Raw genomic sequence first — 8,097 nt, forward strand, 5'->3', positions numbered from 1 at the left:
GGCTGTTTCTGAGCACGGAGGCACGCCTACAAGCAAGTTGAGATGGGCTTTGCCTAAGAGTGAGGGAAGTGTCGAGTGGAACAAGGGATGTGCTGCACAGCTTCCCTCGCAAGCAGATTCCCTCCTGGGGCGCTTACTTCTCTTGCCTTAGTGCCCTGCTTTGTTTGGAGGCTGTTTGCAGACAGCAGCACACACAGCGAGAAGGTGCGCGCTGGCCAACTCCAAGTCTCGGCAGATAGAAGCGCAAGCGAGGCACCGGCTCGCAGTTTGTCCCGGGCATGGGAAGCAGCATGCTGCGTGCACAGAGTACTTCTCGCACTGTCCTGCCTGCCACAGGGCTGTTTCTGAGCACGGAGGCACGCCTACAAGCCAGCTGAGATGGGCTTTGCCTAAGAGTCAGGGAAGTGTCGAGTGGAACAAGGGATGTGCTGCACAGCTTCCCTCGCAGGCAGATTCCCTCCTGGGACGCTTACTTCTCATGCCTTAGCGCCCTGCTTTGTTTGGAGGCTGTTTGCGGACAGCAGCACACACAGCGGGAAGGTGCGCGCTGGCCAGCTCCAAGTCTCGGCAGATAGAAGCGCAAGCGAGGCACCGGCTCGCAGTTTGTCCCGGGCATGGGAAGCAGCATGCTGCATGCCCAGAATACATCCCGCTGTATCCTGCCTGCCACGGGACTGCTTCTGAGCACGGAGGCACGCCTACAAGCCAGCTGAGATGGGCTTTGCCTAAGAGTCAGGGAAGTGTCGAGCGGAACAAGGGATGTGCTGCACGGCTTCCCTCGCAGGCAGATTCCCTCCTGGGACGCTTAGTTCTCCTGCTTTAGCGCCCTGCTTTGTTTGGAGGCTGTTTGCGGACAGCAGCACACACAGCGGGAAGGTGCGCTCTGATCGGCTCCAAGTCTCGGCAGATAGAAGCGCAAGCGAGGCACCTGTTCGCAGTTTGTCCCGGGCATGGGAAGCAGCATGCTGCGTGCCCAGAATACATCCCGCTGTATCCTGCCTGCCACGGGACTGCTTCTGAGCACGGAGGCACGCCTACAAGCAAGCTGAGATGGGCTTTGCCTAAGAGTGAGGGAAGTGGCGAGCGGAACAAGGGATGTGCTGCACAGCTTCCCTCGCAGGCAGATTCCCTCCTGGGACGCTTACTACTCTTGCCTTAGTGCCCTGCTTTGTTTGGAGGCTGTTTGCGGACAGCAGCACACACAGCGGGAAGGTGCGCTCTGATCGGCTCCAAGTCTCGGCAGATAGAAGCGCAAGCGAGGCACCGGCTCGCAGTTTGTTCCAGGCATGGGAAGCAGCATGCTGCATGCCCAGAGGACATCCCGCACTGTCCTGCCTGCCACGGGGCTGCTTCTGAGCATTGAGGCACGCCTACAAGCCAGCTGAGATGGGCTTTGCCTAAGAGTCAGGGAAGTGGTGAGTGGAACAAGGGATGTGCTGCACAGCTTCCCTCGCAGGCAGATTCCCTCCTGGGGCGCTTACTTCTCTTGCCTTAGCGCCCTGCTTTGTTTGGAGGCTGTTTGCGGACAGCAGCACACACAGCGGGAAGGTGCGCTCTGATCGGCTCCAAGTCTCGGCAGATAGAAGCGCAAGCGAGGCACCGGCTCGCAGTTTGTCCCGGGCATGGGAAGCAGCATGCTGCGTGCCCAGAACACATCTCGCACTGTCCTGCCTGCCACGGGACTGCTTCTGAGCACGGAGGCACGCCTACAAGCCAGCTGAGATGGGCTTTGCCTAAGAGTCAGGGAAGTGGCGAGCGGAACACGGGAACTGCTGCACAGCTTCCCTCGCAGGCAGATTCCCTCCTGGGACTCTTACTTCTCATGCCTTAGCGCCCTGCTTTGTTTGGAGGCTGTTTGCGGACAGCAGCACACAGAGCGGGAACGTGCGCGCTGGCCAGCTCCAAGTCCGGCAGATAGAAGCGCAAGCGAGGCACCGGCTTGCAGTTTGTCCCGGGCATGGGAAGAAGCATGCTGCGTGCCCAGAACACATGCCCCTGTATCCTGCCTGCCACGGGACTGCTTCTGAGCACGGAGGCACGTCTACAAGCCAGCTGAGATGGGCTTTGCCTAAGAGTCAGGGAAGTGGCGAGCGGAACAAGGGATGTGCTGCACAGCTTCCCTCGCAGGCAGATTCCCTCCTGGGACTCTTACTTCTCATGCCTTAGCGCCCTGCTTTGTTTGGAGGCTGTTTGCGGACAGCAGCACACACAGCGGGAAGGTGCGCTCTGATCGGCTCCAAGTCTCGGCAGATAGAAGCGCAAGCGAGGCACCGGCTCGCAGTTTGTCCCGGGCATGGGAAGCAGCATGCTGCGTACCCAGAATACATCTCCCTGTATCCTGCCTGCCACGGGACTGCTTCTGAGCACGGAGGCAGGCCTACAAGCCAGCTGAGATGGGCTTTGCCTAAGAGTCAGGGAAGTGTCGAGTGGAACAAGGGAACTGCTGCACGCTTCCCTCGCAGGCAGATTCCCTCCTGGGACGCTTACTTCTCTTGCCTTAGTGCCCTGCTTTGTTTGGAGGCTGTTTGCGGACAGCAGCACACACAGCGGGAAGGTGCGCGCTGGCCAGCTCCAAGTCTCGGCAGATAGAAGCGCAAGCGAGGCACCGGCTCGCAGTTTGTCCCGGGCATGGGAAGCAGCATGCTGCATGCCCAGAACACATCCCCCTGTATCCTGCCTGCCACGGGACTGCTTCTGAGCACGGAGGCACGCCTACAAGCCAGCTGAGATGGGCTTTGCCTAAGAGTCAGGGAAGTGTCGAGTGGAACAAGGGATGTGCTGCACAGCTTCCCTCGCAGGCAGATTCCCTCCTGGGACGCTAACTTCTCATGCCTTAGCGCCCTGCTTTGTTTGGAGGCTGTTTGCGGACAGCAGCACACACAGCGGGAAGGTGCACGCTGGCCAGCTCCAAGTCTCGGCAGATAGAAGCGCAAGCGAGGCACCGGCTCGCAGTTTGTCCCGGGCATGGGAAGCAGCATGCTGCGTGCCCAGAACACATCTCGCACTGTCCTAAGTGCCACAGGGCTGTTTCTGAGCACGGAGGCACGCCTACAAGCCAGCTGAGATGGGCTTTGCCTAAGAGTCAGGGAAGTGGCGAGCGGAACAAGGGATGTGCTGCACAGCTTCCCTCGCAGGCAGATTCCCTCCTGGGACGCTAACTTCTCATGCCTTAGCGCCCTGCTTTGTTTGGAGGCTGTTTGCGGACAGCAGCACACACAGCGGGAAGGTGCGCGCTGGCCAGCTCCAAGTCCGGCAGATAGAAGCACAAGCGAGGCACCGGCTCGCAGTTTGTCCCGGGCATGGGAAGCAGCATGCTGCATGCCCAGAACACATCTCGCACTGTCCTGCCTGCCACAGGGCTGTTTCTGAGCACGGAGGCACGCCTACAAGCCAGCTGAGATGGGCTTTGCCTAAGAGTCAGGGAAGTGTCGAGTGGAACAGGGGATGTGCTGCACAGCTTCCCTCGCAGGCAGATTCCCTCCTGGGGCGCTTACTTCTCTTGCCTTAGCGCCCTGCTTTGTTTGGAGGCTGTTTGCGGACAGCAGCACACACAGCGGGAAGGTGCGCGCTGGCCAGCTCCAAGTCCGGCAGATAGAAGCGCAAGCGAGGCACCGGCTCGCAGTTTGTCCCGGGCATGGGAAGCAGCATGCTGCGTGCCCAGAATACATCCCCCTGTATCCTGCCTGCCACGGGACTGCTTCTGAGCACGGAGGCTCGCCTACAAGCCAGCTGAGATGGGCTTTGCCTAAGAGTCAGGGAAGTGGCGAGTGGAACAAGGGATGTGCTGCACAGCTTCCCTCGCAGGCAGATTCCCTCCTGGGACGCTTACTTCTCTTGCCTTAGCGCCCTGCTTTGTTTGGAGGCTGTTTGCGGACAGCAGCACACACAGCGGGAAGGTGCGCGCTGGCCAGCTCCAAGTCTCGGCAGATAGAAGCGCAAGCGAGGCACCGGCTCGCAGTTTGTCCCGGGCATGGGAAGCAGCATGCTGCGTGCCCAGAACACATCCCCCTGTATCCTGCCTGCCACGGGACTGCTTCTGAGCACGGAGGCTCGCCTACAAGCCAGCTGAGATGGGCTTTGCCTAAGAGTCAGGGAAGTGTCGAGTGGAACAGGGGATGTGCTGCACAGCTTCCCTCGCAGGCAGATTCCCTCCTGGGGCGCTTAGTTCTCTTGCTTTAGTGCCCTGCTTTGTTTGGAGACTGTTTGCGGACAGCAGCACACACAGCGGGAAGGTTCGCGCTGGCCAGCTCCAAGTCTCGGCACATAGAAGCGCAAGCGAGGCACCGGCTCGCAGTTTGTCCCGGGCATGGGAAGCAGCATGCTGCATGCCCAGAACACATCCCGCTGTATCCTGCCTGCCACGGGACTGCTTCTGAGCACGGAGGCACGCCTACAAGCCAGCTGAGATGGGCTTTGCCTAAGAGTCAGGGAAGTGTCGAGTGGAACAAGGGATGTGCTGCACAGCTTCCCTCGCAGGCAGATTCCCTCCTGGGGCGCTTACTTCTCATGCCTTAGTGCCCTGCTTTGTTTGGAGGCTGTTTGCGGACAGCAGCACACACAGCGGGAAGGTGCGCTCTGTTCGGCTCCAAGTCTCGGCAGATAGAAGCGCAAGCGAGGCACCGGCTCGCAGTTTGTCCCGGGCATGGGAAGCAGCATGCTGCGTGCCCAGAACACATCTCGCACTGTCCTGCCTGCCACGGGACTGCTTCTGAGCACGGAGGCACGTCTACAAGCCAGCTGAGATGGGCTTTGCCTAAGAGTGAGGGAAGTGGCGAGCAGAACAAGGGATGTGCTGCACAGCTTCCCTCGCAGGCAGATTCCCTCCTGGGACGCTTACTTCTCATGCCTTAGTGCCCTGCTTTGTTTGGAGGCTGTTTGTGGACAGCAGCACACACAGCGGGAAGGTGCGCTCTGATCGGCTCCAAGTCTCGGCAGATAGAAGCGCAAGCGAGGCACCGGCTCGCAGTTTGTCCCGGGCATGGGAAGCAGCATGCTGCGTGCCCAGAATACATCCCCCTGTATCCTGCCTGCCACGGGACTGCTTCTGAGCACGGAGGCTCGCCTACAAGCCAGCTGAGATGGGCTTTGCCTAAGAGTCAGGGAAGTGGCGAGCGGAACAAGGGATGTGCTGCACAGCTTCCCTCGCAGGCAGATTCCCTCCTGGGACGCTTACTTCTCTTGCCTTAGCGCCCTGCTTTGTTTGGAGGCTGTTTGCGGACAGCAGCACACACAGCGGGAAGGTGCGCGCTGGCCAGCTCCAAGTCTCGGCAGATAGAAGCGCAAGCGAGGCACCGGCTCGCAGTTTGTCCCGGGCATGGGAAGCAGCATGCTGCGTGCCCAGAACACATCCCCCTGTATCCTGCCTGCCACGGGACTGCTTCTGAGCACGGAGGCTCGCCTACAAGCCAGCTGAGATGGGCTTTGCCTAAGAGTGAGGGAAGTGGCGAGTGGAACAGGGGATGTGCTGCACAGCTTCCCTCGCAGGCAGATTCCCTCCTGGGACGCTTACTTCTCATGCCTTAGTGCCCTGCTTTGTTTGGAGGCTGTTTGTGGACAGCAGCACACACAGCGGGAAGGTGCGCTCTGATCGGCTCCAAGTCTCGGCAGATAGAAGCGCAAGCGAGGCACCGGCTCGCAGTTTGTCCCGGGCATGGGAAGCAGCATGCTGCATGCCCAGAACACATCTCGCACTGTCCTGCCTGCCACGGGACTGCTTCTGAGCACGGAGGCACGCCTACAAGCAAGTTGAGATGGGCTTTGCCTAAGAGTGAGGGAAGTGTCGAGTGGAACAAGGGAACTGCTGAACAGCTTCCTTCGCAGGCAGATTCCCTCCTGGGGCGCTTAGTTCTCTTGCTTTAGTGCCCTGCTTTGTTTGGAGACTGTTTGCGGACAGCAGCACACACAGCGGGAAGGTGCGCGCTGGCCAGCTCCAAGTCCGGCAGATAGAAGCGCAAGCGAGGCACCGGCTCGCAGTTTGTCCCGGGCATGGGAAGCAGCATGCTGCATGCCCAGAACACATCTCGCACTGCCCTGCCTGCCACAGGGCTGTTTCTGAGCACGGAGGCACGCCTACAAGCAAGTTGAGATGGGCTTTGCCTAAGAGTGAGGGAAGTGTCGAGTGGAACAAGGGAACTGCTGCACAGCTTCCTTCGCAGGCAGATTCCCTCCTGGGGCGCTTACTTCTCTTGCTTTAGTGCCCTGCTTTGTTTGGAGACTGTTTGCGGACAGCAGCACACACAGCGGGAAGGTGCGCTCTGATCGGCTCCAAGTCTCGGCAGATAGAAGCGCAAGCGATGCACCGGCTCGCAGTTTGTCCCGGGCATGGGAAGCAGCATGCTGCATGCCCAGAACACATCCCCCTGTATCCTGCCTGCCACGGGACTGCTTCTGAGCACGGAGGCACGTCTACAAGCCAGCTGAGATGGGCTTTGCCTAAGAGTGAGGGAAGTGTCGAGTGGAACAAGGGATGTGCTGCACAGCTTCCCTCGCAGGCAGATTCCCTCCTGGGACGCTTACTTCTCATGCCTTAGTGCCCTGCTTTGTTTGGAGGCTGTTTGCGGACAGCAGCACACACAGCGGGAAGGTGCGCTCTGATCGGCTCCAAGTCTCGGCAGATAGAAGCGCAAGCGAGGCACCGGCTCGCAGTTTGTCCCGGGCATGGGAAGCAGCATGCTGCATGCCAAGAACACATCTCGCACTGTCCTGCCTGCCACGGGGCTGTTTCTGAGCACGGAGGCACGCCTACAAGCAAGTTGAGATGGGCTTTGCCTAAGAGTGAGGGAAGTGTCGAGTGGAACAAGGGAACTGCTGCACAGCTTCCTTCGCAGGCAGATTCCCTCCTGGGGCGCTTAGTTCTCTTGCTTTAGTGCCCTGCTTTGTTTGGAGACTGTTTGCGGACAGCAGCACACACAGCGGGAAGGTGCGCTCTGATCGGCTCCAAGTCTCGGCAGATAGAAGCGCAAGCGATGCACCGGCTCGCAGTTTGTCCCGGGCATGGGAAGCAGCATGCTGCATGCCCAGAACACATCCCCCTGTATCCTGCCTGCCACGGGACTGCTTCTGAGCACGGAGGCACGTCTACAAGCCAGCTGAGATGGGCTTTGCCTAAGAGTGAGGGAAGTGTCGAGTGGAACAAGGGATGTGCTGCACAGCTTCCCTCGCAGGCAGATTCCCTCCTGGGACGCTTACTTCTCATGCCTTAGTGCCCTGCTTTGTTTGGAGGCTGTTTGCGGACAGCAGCACACACAGCGGGAAGGTGCGCTCTGATCGGCTCCAAGTCTCGGCAGATAGAAGCGCAAGCGAGGCACCGGCTCGCAGTTTGTCCCGGGCATGGGAAGCAGCATGCTGCATGCCCAGAACACATCTCGCACTGTCCTGCCTGCCACGGGGCTGTTTCTGAGCACGGAGGCACGCCTACAAGCAAGTTGAGATGGGCTTTGCCTAAGAGTGAGGGAAGTGTCGAGTGGAACAAGGGAACTGCTGAACAGCTTCCCTCGCAGGCAGATTCCCTCCTGGGACGCTTAGTTCTCTTGCTTTAGTGCCCTGCTTTGTTTGGAGACTGTTTGCGGACAGCAGCACACACAGCGGGAAGGTGCGCTCTGATCGGCTCCAACTCCGGCAGATAGAAGCGCAAGCGAGGCACCGGCTCGCAGTTTGTCCCGGGCATGGGAAGCAGCATGCTGCTTGCCCAGAACACATCCCCGTGTATCCTGCCTGCCACGGGACTGCTTCTGAGCACGGAGGCACGTCTACAAGCCAGCTGAGATGGGCTTTGCCTAAGAGTCAAGGAAGTGGCGAGTGGAACAAGGGATGTGCTGCACAGCTTCCCTCGCAGGCAGATTCCCTCCTGGGACGCTTACTTCTCTTGCCTTAGTGCCCTGCTTTGTTTGGAGGCTGTTTGCGGACAGCAGCACACACAGCGGGAAGGTGCGCTCTGATCGGCTCCAAGTCTCGGCAGATAGAAGCGCAAGCGAGGCACCGGCTCGCAGTTTGTCCCGGGCATGGGAAGCAGCATGCTGCGTGCCCAGAACACATCTCGCACTGTCCTGCCTGCCACGGGACTGCTTCTGAGCACGGAGGCACACCTACAAGCAAGTT

This window comes from Rhea pennata, unplaced genomic scaffold (assembly GCF_028389875.1).
Source record: "Rhea pennata isolate bPtePen1 unplaced genomic scaffold, bPtePen1.pri scaffold_31, whole genome shotgun sequence".
Classification (NCBI taxonomy): Eukaryota; Metazoa; Chordata; class Aves; order Rheiformes; family Rheidae; genus Rhea; species Rhea pennata.